Consider the following 14,769-nt stretch of genomic DNA (forward strand, 5'->3'; position numbering starts at 1 on the left):
TGATCCAAGTCGAGGATTGTATGTCTATTTAATGAAATTACTTTGGAAGATCTGAGGTAGTTGGGATCACTAAAGGAAAATTGAGGACAGCATACCCAAGACTTCTTCTGATTAATGTTTCTGTGTGGCCAAGCAAGCGCTTGAGAAATCTAGTCAACTATTTTGGTGTCACGTAATGATTGTTAGCTTCACTGAAGTCAATTAATTGTCCTAAGTTGTTTCATCACCCCATATAGCAGCATAAAAAGGCAGTTATTTAAACTGTCTTGTCTCAATTTATCATTTTAATTAAATAGAGACTTTGGACTATCCCACAAATCAAAGAAATGTGCAATTTAAAAATGTTTACATTCTGTAAACTTAGATTAAAATTAACCTGTTTGCTTTGTCAATAACGCTGAGCGGTGAGCTTTAACAAACGCGTATTTCACAAAGATTTGAATTTCAAAAAATGCGTTGAGTTTTCTCAATATCCCTGGGAGAAAAAAGAATCATTTCCTTAGAAGTTAAATTATAATCTACTATTTCATCAGCTTTCTGCAGCAATGGTTAAGATTTAGGTTCCCATGACCCAACACACTACAGTGATGTATTATTCATTCCATAATGTAAGAAATTCCTGCAAATAAAACCTTTGTCCTCCAATACTGGCTAATTATTTGCCAGATTGGAGACCCGATGTGTCATGTTACAATGTGGAATACACATATCCCTGGGAGTACTCCCAGCAACACCCCTCCCCCCCCACCCAAAAGAAAATGTCATTACGAAGTTCAGAAATGCTTCGCAGGGCCACAGAAAATGTCTGCTGTTCTTTCTGGGCAGAATGTATATAAGTTCCATTAAAGAAAGGGAAAAGAGGTAAGAGTTCAGTCTGAGAAAGTCAAGCCGTAGGATGGTGACAGCAGTCAGCTGAGATCCTTTTAAGGGTGCTTTTATGCATAAATATTTAATCATTACTTCTCATCTCCTAGTGTGAAGACACTTTTCATTCAAAAATGACAAGGTTTATTGCAGTGTGCATTGCTGCAATATTTGACCTCACCTCATTCCCCTTTAGAATTAGCCTCAGTACTTCTCTCATGACTCTGCATGCTAAAATGGAATGCTACTGAGCTGACGGGGTTTGAAAGTTACCACATCCACTTTTTGGCAGAAGGTAATAGTTGGTTGCTTACCAAATCAATTTTGAGTGGGTAGGGGAAAACATCCCCCAAACTTTGTATTTTTACATCAATGTATTTTGACCCACATCTGGAGTTAGTGGGCTTTGAACCCAAGCCTTTTGGCTCAAAGTTGGGGCACTCCTACTGTACCACACAAACTCTAGTGTGAACTGGTCCAATCTCATCCATTGGACAGTACTACACTAGGCTAAGATTATGCCCCAACAGCATCGGTCCACAGATAAAGGGAAAAATACACCCACAATGATCATATCACCCTACCGGGTGGAAATGTTAAACAAAGTAGCCCCAAAAAAAAGGTAACAAGTGAAACTTTTTCTTATGACGGGGAAAGATCAGATTGTTCACTTCAGTAGCATTGTGTGTCAATGTGACCTATAGACTTTTAACCTTAGCGTCTCTTGTTTGCATTGGGCTGAATCAGCAGCCAGCAAACAGCTACATTTGGCACAGTCGATGGTCCAAGTAAATATAGGCCAGATGTATTATGAAACAAAGCATAATCCAGGATGGAAGTAGATGTGTGTTATAAGAAAAGTTCTGACTCAGCTATCTAAAGCATGCCCTTTGCACACTGGTGACATCAGCAAGAAGGCAGCTCAATGCTATGTCGACAGACTAATTGTAGCTTACAAGCTGAAAGGTTTATCCAGAGGAAACCAAAGCATGGTGTGTTTAGTTTCAAGTGAGAGCAGGAAGACAAATTTCAAATGTGGTTCCTATTTGTGGCTCTGTGGTAACACTCTTATCTCTAAGTCAGAAGGCTGTGGGTTAAAGTCTTACTCTAGTTACTGATGCACAATTTCTAAATAACTCCTCCAGTGCAGTAAAGCTGCATTGTCAGAGGTGCTGTGCATAGACTGAGGTGCTAAACTGCGTCCTCATTTCCCTTCTGAGATAATTGTAATCTCCCAAAGAGGATGAGCAGTGGAATTCACCCCTGTGTCTTGCCGAGTATATAATGTTCAGCATTTTAAAGAAGGCTGTCAGATCAGTCATCTCTTTGCTGTTTGCAGATCATTGATGTGAACAATTTGGTTTCATATTTTATACTTTGCAGCAGTGACTACACTTCAGAATGCTTTCATTGGCTTTAAAGTTTTTTGGGAAGTCCTGAGGTTACGAAGGACACATAAATTCAAACCTTTCTTTTGATGCCCGACTTGGCTTGGGCTTGTTTAACATTAAACCTCCTCAGGCACTAAGACCGCTTTGTGAAACACCACAAAACTTGCATGGGATAAAATGATGCCTGTCAGTTTAGAAAGTTGATGGCTAGCATCTACATTGCATGTGTCTTGAGAACAACATGGGAACTGCAGATGATTTGCAATGGAGAAGTATGTGGTGTTACTTTGAAACCATAATGGTAAAAATCCACACTGTCATTGAATATTGACAGTTATGAGTCAGTTGATTGGCAGTGAGCTGAGGAGTGTTTGCTGAGAACAACAATCAGTTAGTGTTCTCCATTAACATCAGAGTTTAGTCACACAGTAGATGGATCTTATAAATTATTTACCTGTGTATATCTTTCCACAAAAGTGGAAAGATTTATCAGTGTTAAAAAACAGACCACCGAACAGCTATCTTTGTGTCCAATGATCCTGATCTTCTGATCAACCCTGTTTCTGACTCTGATTGGAGAAAAAAGTACATAGCTTACCTTTGGAGGAGTTCGCTATGAGTGAACCTCTGTTCCAGGAGTTTTCCCAACTGAAGCAGCCTAGTCCAGGCCAACAGCCAAGTGGTGAAACAGCTCCCCTTTATTTCCACACATCTACCATATTCCAAGATTTAAATGCCCTGTAGGCACTTTGACAGCTGCTGAGGGAAAACATTTGTGCAAAGTACATCAGAGAGGAAGTAGACTTACATGTGGCTCATAGGGTAGGCTGCCAGCTGGATGGCAGGTTGGGGCATCAGGTGGCTGGGGTTAAGGTGGCAGGTAAGTGAGTGAGTGCTAGGTGGGTCGTGGGGATCAGGTTGGGAGTGGGATTTGGGGGACTGTGAGGATGAGTCTGGTTAGGAGCTCGCCTTTGGGATCAGGAGGCATTTGGGTGAGGGTGGTAATGATCAGGGTGTCAGAAGTCAGATTGGGGCTTTGATTGGGTTAGAAAGAGTGAGGACCAGGTTCAGTGTAGAAAGTTATTGTGGAGGAGTGGGGGTGGCGGGTGGATGGTGGTGTTCAATTCAGATTCACAGCTGGTCATGTCCAGGGTGGGACAAAATCAGGTTCATACGAAGTCTGTACGGGGATGTAGGCAACTGAGTTTTCATTGGGATTGTCACTGGTGGCAGAGGGGGTATTGTGATGGAGGGAAAGGGGCCAGTTTAATAATTACTCAGCAGTTAAAACAGGTTTTAATTCCTCTAACATTTCTTATAAGTAAGTAAGTCTGAATCGTAAAACCATACGACATAAGAGCAGAAGAAAGCCATTCCAGTCTGCTTCACCATTAACTGAGGTCATTGTTGATCTGATAATTCTCAACTCCACTTGATTTGATTTGATTTATTGTACTCACATGTACCAAGGTACAGTGAAAAGCTTTGGATGCGAGCAGTATAGGCAGATCATAGTAAGCAAGGACATATAGATCATAAGGTGCTTATACAGAGTGAGGCGTACAGGTTACACTGCATAGTAGATGTGCAAAGCAAGACCAACATTAGCAAGATAAGCATTATTTGAAATTAGAAAGTCCAATAACGGTGGGGAGGAAGCTGTTCTTGAACCTGCTGGTGGATTGTACAAGCCTCTATATTGTTTGCCTGACAGAGGAGGTTGTAAGAAACCAATACTGGGCTGGGAAGGGTCTTTGATGTTGGCAGCCTTTCCGTGGCAATGAGAAATGTAAATGGAGTCCATAGATGGAAGGCTGGCTTCCACGATGGTCTGGGCTGCGCATACAACTTCAGTAGTTTCTTACGGTCCTGAACAGCGCAGTTGCCATAACAGGCCATTATGCACTTGGATTGCATGCTTTCTGTGGTGCATTTGTAAAGATTGGAGAGGGTCCTTATGGACATGCCAAATTTCCTGAGCCACCTGAGGAAGAAGAGGTGTTGTTGTGTCTTCTTGACTGTTGCATCTACATGGGAAGTCCAGGACAGATTGTTGGTTATCGTCACTCCAAGGGACTTGACACTCTCGACCCTGTCACCCTCCGCTCCATTGATGTAGATGGGGGCGTGTTCTCCTCCTTTCTTCTAAACTCGATGATCAGTTCTTTTTGTTTTGTCGTCACTGCACCATAACACCAAGTCCTCTATCTCCTGTCTGTATTCTGACTCATCGTTGGTTGATATCCGTCCTATCACAATGGTGTCATCAACAAACTTGTAAATCAAATTCATTCAGAATTTGGAAACACAGTCATGGGTTCACAAAGAGTATAGTAGGAGGCTAAGATCACATTTTTTTTGGGGGGGGGCTCCAGTGTTGAGGGTTATCATGGAGGGGATGCTATTGTCTATCTTCACTGATTGTAGACTATGGGTCAGGCTGAGGCTCCAATTGCAGGGGGCAGAATCGAGACCTAAGTCTTGGAGTTTTGAGATCAGTCTGGAGCAGATAATGGTGTTGAAGGCAGAACTGTAGTCAATGTGTAGGAGCCTGATGTGGGTGTCCCTTCCTGCCTTTTCCTCATAAACTAGGTTTCCCTTACTGGTTAAATATCAGTCTACCTCAGCCTTGAATTTACTTAATCTCAGATCTCTGACTTTAATACAGGGCTGAGGATCTTTTTGGAGGTTACCAGACGCTATGTAATTGCCATTGGAAGTTTTAATATCTCGGGCAATTCCCGTGTACCTAGTGTATCCACATGATCCCGATTTGTATCTTCAACGGCACTTCTAACCTGAGGCAAAATAGACTCATTTTTAAAACATTAATTTTTGCAGATGACTCACTCAACTGCCAACTCTATCAAAGCAGATTGGAAAAGTTTTAGTTATCATCTTTTACATATGATCACGTTATGGTAGATAATTGATCAATATCAACATTGTGAAAGGTTCTAATTTTGGAATAATTCCTAGAAGGATTTAGAAATTTATAATATATTCACTTAATAAAAGCCTCTTCTCTTCAAACTTACTCATTCACAGGATGTTTGCTTCACTGCCAAGGCCAGCATCTTGTTGCTCGCCCCTAATCATCTTTGAATAAGTGATGGGGAGTTTCTGTTTGAACCTCTTCAGCCTGCGTGGTGAAATTATACTCACAGTGTGGTTAGGGAAGAAGTTACAGGATGGTAACCCAGCAACACAGAAGGACTGATCAATATATTTCAGATCAGGACAGATAATGTGTGACTTGGGTGGAACTTGGAGGAAACTGTGTTCCAACTGGCATCATGTCCTCACTCACCTAAGTTTAAAGGTCTTAGGTTTTGGAGATGCTGTCAAAGAATTCTATTGATCTTTAGTTTTCCCTTTAAATTTCTCCAGTTCTCCATCATTCTGAACATTGAGCTAAAAATATGTGATGTTTACTTATTGGCAGATATGTATCCCTACAACCTCCAAAACTGATCTGTCTAGCCAATGTTTGCAGTGTCAAGGGGAGGTGATGTAATATAAATGTGGCAGATGATTGATCAGGCCACTTGGGACATCTTGAATGCCAAGAAACCGAATCAGTGGCTTATGTAGTTGGTTCTGGGTTAATAACTTGATCAGTTTTTAATCAAGCTTCTGAATTTAAATAAATATCTTTGCCCTCTATTTTTGAAACGAAAGACCTCTGTTTCTAACCAAAAAAGGAGGCTTTTCAGACTAATCCCCCCAATCAATGAGACCTAGATGCTTTCCTGGCATAAAGGGTGTGAGATTTTATCAGTTGTCCAAACGAGCTGACAAATGCTTATCTTTAAATTTTGGAACAAACCATCAAAGCTTATTTCATTAGAAATGAAATAGACTTCCAAAGAACACTTAAATAAAGTTTTTCTCCCAATTCTTTCAGTGAAAAGCTGTTCAGAGAACCCTGAAACACAACAAACGACATTGTGAATCTTGTTATACTTTTGCGGCATGTTTATGGCACTGGCAAGGCCAGAATTCCTATCCTGAGTTGCTACAACTGAATAGTTTGCTGGGCCATTGCAAAAGGTAGTTGGATTTCAATCACTTTGCTGTATATCTGGAATCATGTGTAGGTCAGCCCAATTAAGAGAGCAAATTCCCTTTTCAAAAGGAGCTAGAGATGTTTCATGGTGGTCATTATTGATAAAGCTTTCAATGTTTCGAACTGAATTTTGGAACATACAATTGTCATGGCAGGATTTGAACTCCTGTCCCCAAAGTGTCATGGCACTGCCACTGCACCACTCTTATCCCCTTGGTTTGATCCGAAGTTAAACTATATATTTCACTGCAGTAAATTGAACCAGTGCTCCTGGATGATGGAGTATAAATATATCGTGGAATTTTATCTTGTTTAGTCTACTACATATGGACATTGGGTAGAAAAGGATTGGACACAACTACAATATTGCCTGCCATTCATAGAATCCCTACAGTGTGGAAATAGGCCCTTCGGCCCAAGAAGTCCACACCGACCCTCCAAAGAGTAACTCAGCCAGACCCAATCCCCTACCCTATATTTCCTCTGACTAATGCACCTAAGCTAACATCCCTGAGCACTATGGGTAATTTAGCATAGCCAACTTACCTAACCTGCACATCTTTGGATTGTAGGAGGAAGCCCACACAGTCATGGAAAAAATGTGCAAACTCCCAAGGCTGGAATCAAACCTGGGTCTGTGGTGCTATGAGGCAACTACTGAACCACCCAGATAATAGTCCCTGCCCGAACCAGGCAGTCTCTAGTCTTTGGATAGGAAGTTAGATTCTGGATGATGGATGTTGCTCCCCAACAAAAGAGTCGAGTCATTCAAGGTTGGAGAAAAGGATGGGACACAATTGATGAAAAAGGGATGAAACAAATTTCTTCCAATTAAAAGAAGCGATCATTCAGGTGTCAACTATGTGGATCTTATGTGTCTCTGACTGAGGAGAGCTTGTGCAATGTACAAAATAACCATGGAGTGAAATAAATTGTCATTGATTGCAATTTTATCAGTTCACTTCGTCAGATCATTGAATTTTTTTATAGAACAGAAGCTTCACCTCAGAAGAGGCAATAGCAATGAAATCTTGCCTCGAGCCTGGGGTGGCTCAGTTGGTAACTCTCTCTCCTCAGTATTATAATTTTGTGGATTCATGTTTCACTCCAGACTTGATTATATAATCTGCAATGCTCTATGCAGAATCAGTGATACTGTCTTTTGGATGAGAAATTAAAGGCAAGGCCTTGTTTGGCTTCTCAGGTGGTTGTAATCAATCATATGATGCTAGTTTGCAAATGATCATGGAAGTGATCCCAATTTCCGAGCCAATACTTGGCCTTCAACCAATATGACGATATTTAGATTACCTGGCTATTATGACATTGCTGTTTGTGAGTTTTCTGTACACAAATTGGCTGCTGCATTTCCTACATTAAAATAGTTATTTGCTTCAAATGTAGGGAGGGCAGGATTAGAGTATTGAGCTTGATGAACAACCATGGCAGAGCATGTCTGAAGGATTGAATGGCCTCTTGCTCCTTTTTTCTTGGTTTCTATGTTTAATTGCCTGTAAAGCACACGGAAATGTTCTAATACTGTGAATGATGCTTAAATGTAGAAATGTAATTTGATTTGTAAAACTGGAGGAGTCCATTTGGCCCATCATGGCTTTGTTGACTGAAAGAAAGGGAAACAGCATAAATCCACTTCCCACCTCTTGTTCATTACCATGTAGGTTGTGGCACTTCAAACATTTTTTAAAAAGTATTCTGCCTCTGTTTGCCCAATCAGGCAGTGAGTTTGTGACTCCCATAACTTTTAGGGTGAAAAAACATTTTCTTAACTCGCTCTAAGTATCCTACTAATTACTTTAAAGCTGCCTTGCAAGTCTTACTTTCCCTAATGGGCAACTGGGTGCTGTCAGATATTTTTTAAACAAATGACTTGGAGTTTATAAACAGGACCTCCCAGCTATTTGATGGCAAACTTCCCAGATTCTATTGGCAATAAATTTAATTCACCTTGCTGGATAATTAATGTAACCATGGAACATTGTCCTAATAGGTAAAACAGGATGACAATAGCAGGCAACTACATTATATACGGCAGCAATTAAAATGTTGCATAATTCACCAGTCGCTTAATTAATTTTTCTTCAAAATCATCACACAAGCATGAAAATATCTGACCATCAGGGCTTTGTTATGATTTGAATAAAATTAACATTTCAGTAGTGAGTTAAGTGGATTCTATACTAAGACAACCTTTTGTTGCCAAACCCTTTCCAAATCCAAAATTAAACCTGATGGCTGGGGCTTAAGTGTGGAACCAAGTCAAAGTTCAGCTGACTACTTATATTTGGCTTCAGATCTGTTGCCTCTGTATTATGTTTTCTAATTTACACTTTCTTTAATATGTTTTAAAAACTCTAGTTTTCTGAAAAGGAACAAAGTTCGCTCCTTCAGACGAAGCCATGAATGAACACTGTTAAAGAAGTATGCTCTCACTCACCATTCCCCATTCTGCACCCTGCTCTTAATGCCCTTCTGGCTAACAGTGTGCCTAGATCTTCCAATAAAGTGGAGCTTTTCTGAAACTCTACCAAGCTCTCATCAAATCAGTGTGCTCATTACTGTATATTGTATATTAAAATTCCCATCCTAGTTTAAAAACTCTTCACGTCATCCCTTCCTATCTTTGTACCCTCTCAATTAAAAAAAATCTAAAAGCTATGCAATTCTCTAATTGTGGTCTTTGATGCAACCCAAATTTTAATTAAGCCACCATTTTGTGGTCCTGCCTTTAGCAGTCTTAGTCTCAAGATTTAGAAGATTTTGTCCACCTTTAAGGTGCTTTTTAAAATCAACCTCTTGGATCATTTTACAATGTTGAGCATTACATATGTGGTTCTTGTAGGAAGGCCCAGATGTGTCTTACTTAAGGACTGAATCACTGCAAACCTTCTGCTCCCAGTGGGTAGCTTTCCATCATGGAAATTTGGGAGTTCGTTTCATGTAATTTCTCTGACCATTAAATGGTTGGAGAGTCACATGCAGCACGTGCACAAATTTTCATCAGCACTTGCAAAACGCCCTTTCCCAAGGGCACAAAGTCAGAAAACAATCTGGAAGTGATTGTATTTTATCAATTTTTTTTTATGGCTCTACCAATCAGGCAACAAGATTCAGCTGGAAAGAAGCAAAGCAACCTCAACTGCTGCTTTTCACTTGCATTGAAACATGAGAACTTTCTATTGGCAGTTCATTAGATTTTCAAGGAAGATGGAAAATGGAAAATAATTCAGAATAGGATCGGATAATGATTGCACATAATAGACTCTGCAGCACATTAGATCATGTCATTAAGATCTTGAATGTTTTAGACCACTTGAAATGTTTGCCTATAATTTCCATAGCTCATCTGAGTGTGTGTCATAACTTTGATGGAAATCCCAGAGAAAATGCTCAAAAGGCTGTGACCCCTGTTTCTCCTAACCTCTGAACTCAAGGCAGACAAAGCTCTGATGAACCACACTGTATTGTCATCTGAAAATCTTCAGTAACATTTGTAACTTATCAAACTACAGGATGTTTATGATCATGAAGAACCATTCTTCCACTGTGGGGATCCAATATTAGCATCAAGTGTTCCTGGTTCTTGTGACATTGTGTTCATGTCCCTACTGCTGAATTAAGAAGCCTAGGTTCAAGTCTCATCTGCTCTAAAGGTTTTAATAAAATCTCTGAGCAGGTTGATTATCTGGGCAATCCTATCCCCATCCTCAACTTCAGCTGTTTTCGAACTAGCAGGATCCTGTAGGGTTTTTCTCATTGTGTGAGGGTCATTCACCCTTCCAAATCATGAACAAACTGCTGAAGGTCTGGGCTTGCCTTTATGAATCACACTGAAAAACGATGAATAATGCAATGGACACAATTTCAGATTTTAGAGTAGTGAGAGTATGCTTAATACACATGGCAAATCTCTATATGGCATAACTGATGCTAAACATTCTTATGACTAGCTACAAAGCAATTGTTAAACTCCCAAAAATTAACCAAGGTCTGTCCTGAAGATGAGGGTCCACTCTCTACATGTTTGTTGGGTTGAGGGTTCTGTATGCTTTCAATGAAACCTTTACCCTGTTGTTTCTCCTCTGGTTAGTGTCCTCAGGGCTGTATATGTTTTTTGGACTATGCAAGGTCCTTTGATCGCCTTCACTAGGGAGAAAGTGGGAGTTGCCCTAATGTCTTGATTTCATAGTTGTCTGCTTCTGTGGTTCTTCTTTCCTATTTGTTCCATTCAACTCTGCATTTCGACTGTTTTTTTGACTCATCTACCCAGTCAGTGAAAGCAAACATTAATTTACCTCATTGCTTCCCTGCACAGAAAGCTTTGTTTAAATTTCCCATTGTCATCTAGCTGTTATTGCAGGGCAATGGAAAGTCCTGAGTGAACTAACCTCTGATGGGTTCAGTTGTCTCCATGACAATCACTTGATGTCATTGGCTCCCTAAATATTTTGGTACCAAAAATAAAGTGGTCACCATCTATTTTTGGTGGCATTGATTTCAGCTATGTATTTGAAAGCTTTTGGCCCTGGGATCAACAAATCTTGGCATGCCATCCTTTCAGTTATTAAATGGAAGTTCAGATTTACTTTTAGAATTCGTTGATCCACCTTTGCTTTGCTTTTTTTGTGAGGAACTTCAGCTTGGTTCAAGTTAAACTCACCTATGTCTTTTTGCAGTTATTCTTCTTTAGTTTGCAGTGACAGTTGTTACAATCTCCATCGATAATAACTTCGAAAATAAAGTTGAACTTCTATTTAATAGCTGGAAGAATAACATGCCGAGACTTCATCATTTTAACCCCTCACTAATTTCATCTCTTCAATCTGAGTGCGACCTCCTATCCCATTCCTGGCCACCCTAGTGTCTTGCTGCCTCAAATTCATGACTAGAGATAGGAGAAGATTCCACTCAACATTTCAGGTCACTGATCTTTCACCATCTCTTAAGCAACAGTTGCAGTCTTTAAGAGGTGGGAGTTGGATGCTGTATATCAGCACAGCTGATTGCAAACCCCAATCCTGTCTGAGTGTGGGCTATAAATTGTTTGAGTTAGTCTCAAAAAGTCAAAACTTGGCTTAGCATCATTTTGGCAAGCCTTAGTGTGAGGACTGTAGATGCTCCCACAGTGTTCTTCATTTTAGGCCTGTATCGTGGGAGCTGCCACCTTTTGGATGAAATGTTAAACCCAGGCTCTGCCTGTCCTCTCAGGTGGACACAAAAGATCCCAAAACACTGGGATCATTGCTGGATCCTAGTCAGTATTCATGCCTCTGCCAATGCCAAAAACCATTGCTACAGCGCTGTGTGTGGTATCTTGACTGTCACATTTCTTGTAGCAGTGAGTACATTGCAAAACTATTTTACAGAAACATAGACACAGAGACGCAGAATATAGGTGCAACAACAGGCCATTCAGCCCTTCAAGCCAACTCTCCCTTTCAATATATGGTTGATCATCCAATTCTCCTAGCTTTCTCAACATATTCTTTCATCCCTTTAGTTTTGAGAACGATATCTCTCTTTGTGTTGAAAACATTCAATGTTATAGCATCAATCACTTGCTGTGGCAGAGAATTCCACTGGCTCACCACTCTCTGGGTGAATAAATTTCCTTCATTTTTGTCCCAGAAGGCCTAGAGCTTATCCTTAACCTGACCCCTGGTTCTGGGTTCCCTGCCATTGAGAATATCCTTCCTGCATCCACCTGCCTAATCCTCTTAGAATTTAATAGGTTTCTGTGAGATTATCCCCCTCATTCGTTTAAACTCTAGTGAATATAATCCTAACTCATCCAGTCTCCCCCCATACATCAGTCCTGCCATCCCAAGAATCATTTTTGTAAATCTTCTCTGCATTTCTTCAATAGCTGCAGCATCTTCCTCAGATAAGGAGACCAAATATGCACACAATGCATTATTTCATTTTGGAATGTGCCAATCTTGTGAAAGACTCTGTAAAAATGCAAGGCTTGTATCTGCGTGGGTTTCCTCCAGATGCTCCGGTTTCCTCCCACAGTCCAAAGATGTGCAGGTTAGGTGAATTGGCCATGCTAAATTGTCCATAGTGTTAGGTGTAGGGAATGGGTCTGGGTGGTTGCTCTTTGGAAGGTTGGTGTGGACTTGTTGGGCCGAAGGGCCTATTTCCACACTGTAGGGAATCTAATTTAATCTAATCTAATCTAATCTAATCTAATTTCTCTTCCATCTAATCTAATTTCTCTTCCATCTTATCTCTTGTGTTATCCACGAAAGAAATCTCTTCTTGCAAGACAGAATGCTAGCTTTGAGTTAAGACTGACATAATTAAGTGAGCAAGATCTGTTAGCCACAGGAGCAGAATGCGGGACTGACACAGTTGCACAATCATTGCATGAAAAATTCCATGTTTAGACAGCACAGACAATACATGTCACTAATGGGAAGCCCTGTGGTAATCTCCAGGGACATCTCTCTCACCTCACACCAAGTATGTTAACAAATTGATCGTATTATGTTTAAACTTTGTCTTGTGAATTATGTTTCTGGTTTAGTAAGCTGGCAGCGTAGCAGAAAGCATGATGGCTTTGGGAAGGCAAAGAACAGAAGAAGGATCTCAATTCTAGATTGACTTTCACCTTCACTATGGTTAGAGACCTCCAGCACTTCAATTGGACAACATTCTGTTTGGGAGAGGCTGTGAACAAGTGTACCAAAGACACTGCTGGACCTTTCACAGGGAGTTGAAGCATTATTTCCAAATGCCTATAATATGCTCAGCAACCAACTAGGAGTTGGCTAAAAATTAATTTTATTCTAGTCCAGGTTCTGGTTTTGACTAATGTCATTAGCTGGGGCTGAAAAGGGTTATCTTCATCTACGAGGAGTCAAAAGTCATCATCATGCTAGACTTTGATGCTTGTTGAAAAGGGAAAATTCTAACAGATGCTGGCGAAAACCAACATTTACTCACATGGATTTGTCACTGAATATCTGAACACTGATGGACTAAACTCTCTCCAACATCTCCCTTCTTGTCAGCAGTTGTTGCATTTGTAGAGTAACTGCTGGCTACATGGAATCAATGTGATTGTCTACTTTCCGAAGCGGAATATTCTTGCAGTACCGGGATATGTTGGTGATGTTTGCTTTTCACGTTTTGCTGGACAGGGGAGGACGATATTGCAACTCTCAAGCAAGAAGTCCAACAGCCTGTTTGACATGTCCCTTACAGGCTGATGCCTTTCCTGTTCATCTGGAAGAAATCAAAGACCCTTTTTTCGAAAATGACTATCACTTGAAGAAGGTGAAAACTCAGCATTTTTATAACCAAATGCATGGCAAATTGCCAAATGTTTCTGCTACAATGCATAATTTGGAAATATGAGAAATAAATGCATATAATAAATTTACGTATTGCTAGGAATACATAGAATTTAGAAGAGACTTAATTCCGAATTCTCATGTCTTTTGACTTTAATTACAATTTGTTTTCAGGAAACTCATATTTAAAACAATATTTAGCATAAGATATGTGGAATTAAGACCAAATCTTTTCAACTTTTGATTCTCAAAGTCAAAATAATAGTTTCTAGGAACACAGAATAATTTACTAGCTTGATTATATTAAGAATAATGATGTTTGCAACAATAAAACCTGTCCTTTGAATCAAAGGTAATATCTATAACTGTGATGCAGCGATGTCATTTGAACAGGTTTATTTGGAATTTGATTATGCTCTTCATTAAAATAATTATTTGAAACTGTAAAGTGCAGCTTAACGATTATGCTTGCATCCCAGCAATAAAAAGATGGTTTTGCCTTTCCTTAGATTACTTTGTCTTTTTTCATATTTATATGATCCAACTAGAAAAGCATGGGAGCTGAACATGAAATCTTAAAGGCTTGTGGCTCTGGAGTCAGAATTAGATATCCCTGGTCATCGATAGAAATATAGAGTCATAGAGTCATAGAGATGTACAGCATGGAAACCGACCCTTCGGTCCAACTTGTCCATGCTGACCAGATATCCCAACCCAATCTACTCCCACCTGCCAGCACCTGGCCCATATCCCTCCAAACCTTTCCTATTCATATACCCATCCAAATGCCTCTTGAATGTTGCAATTGTATACCAGCCTCCATCACATCCTCTTGCAGCTCATTCCATACACGTACCACCCTCTGTGTGAAAAGGTTGCCCCTTAGGTCTCTTTTATATCTTTCCCCTTTCACCCTAAACCTATGCCCTCTAGTTCTGGACTCCCCGACCCCAGGGAAAAGACTTTGCCTATTTATCCTATCCATGCCCCTCATAATTTTGTAAACAAGGTCACCCCAGTCTCCAAAACTCCAGGGAAAACAGCCCTAGCCTGTTCAGCCTCTCCCTATAGGTCAAATCCTCCAACAACCGCAACATCCTTGTAAATCTTTTCTGAACCCTTTCAAGTT

This window comes from Chiloscyllium plagiosum, chromosome 4 (genome assembly GCF_004010195.1).
Source record: "Chiloscyllium plagiosum isolate BGI_BamShark_2017 chromosome 4, ASM401019v2, whole genome shotgun sequence".
Taxonomy (NCBI): domain Eukaryota; kingdom Metazoa; phylum Chordata; class Chondrichthyes; order Orectolobiformes; family Hemiscylliidae; genus Chiloscyllium; species Chiloscyllium plagiosum.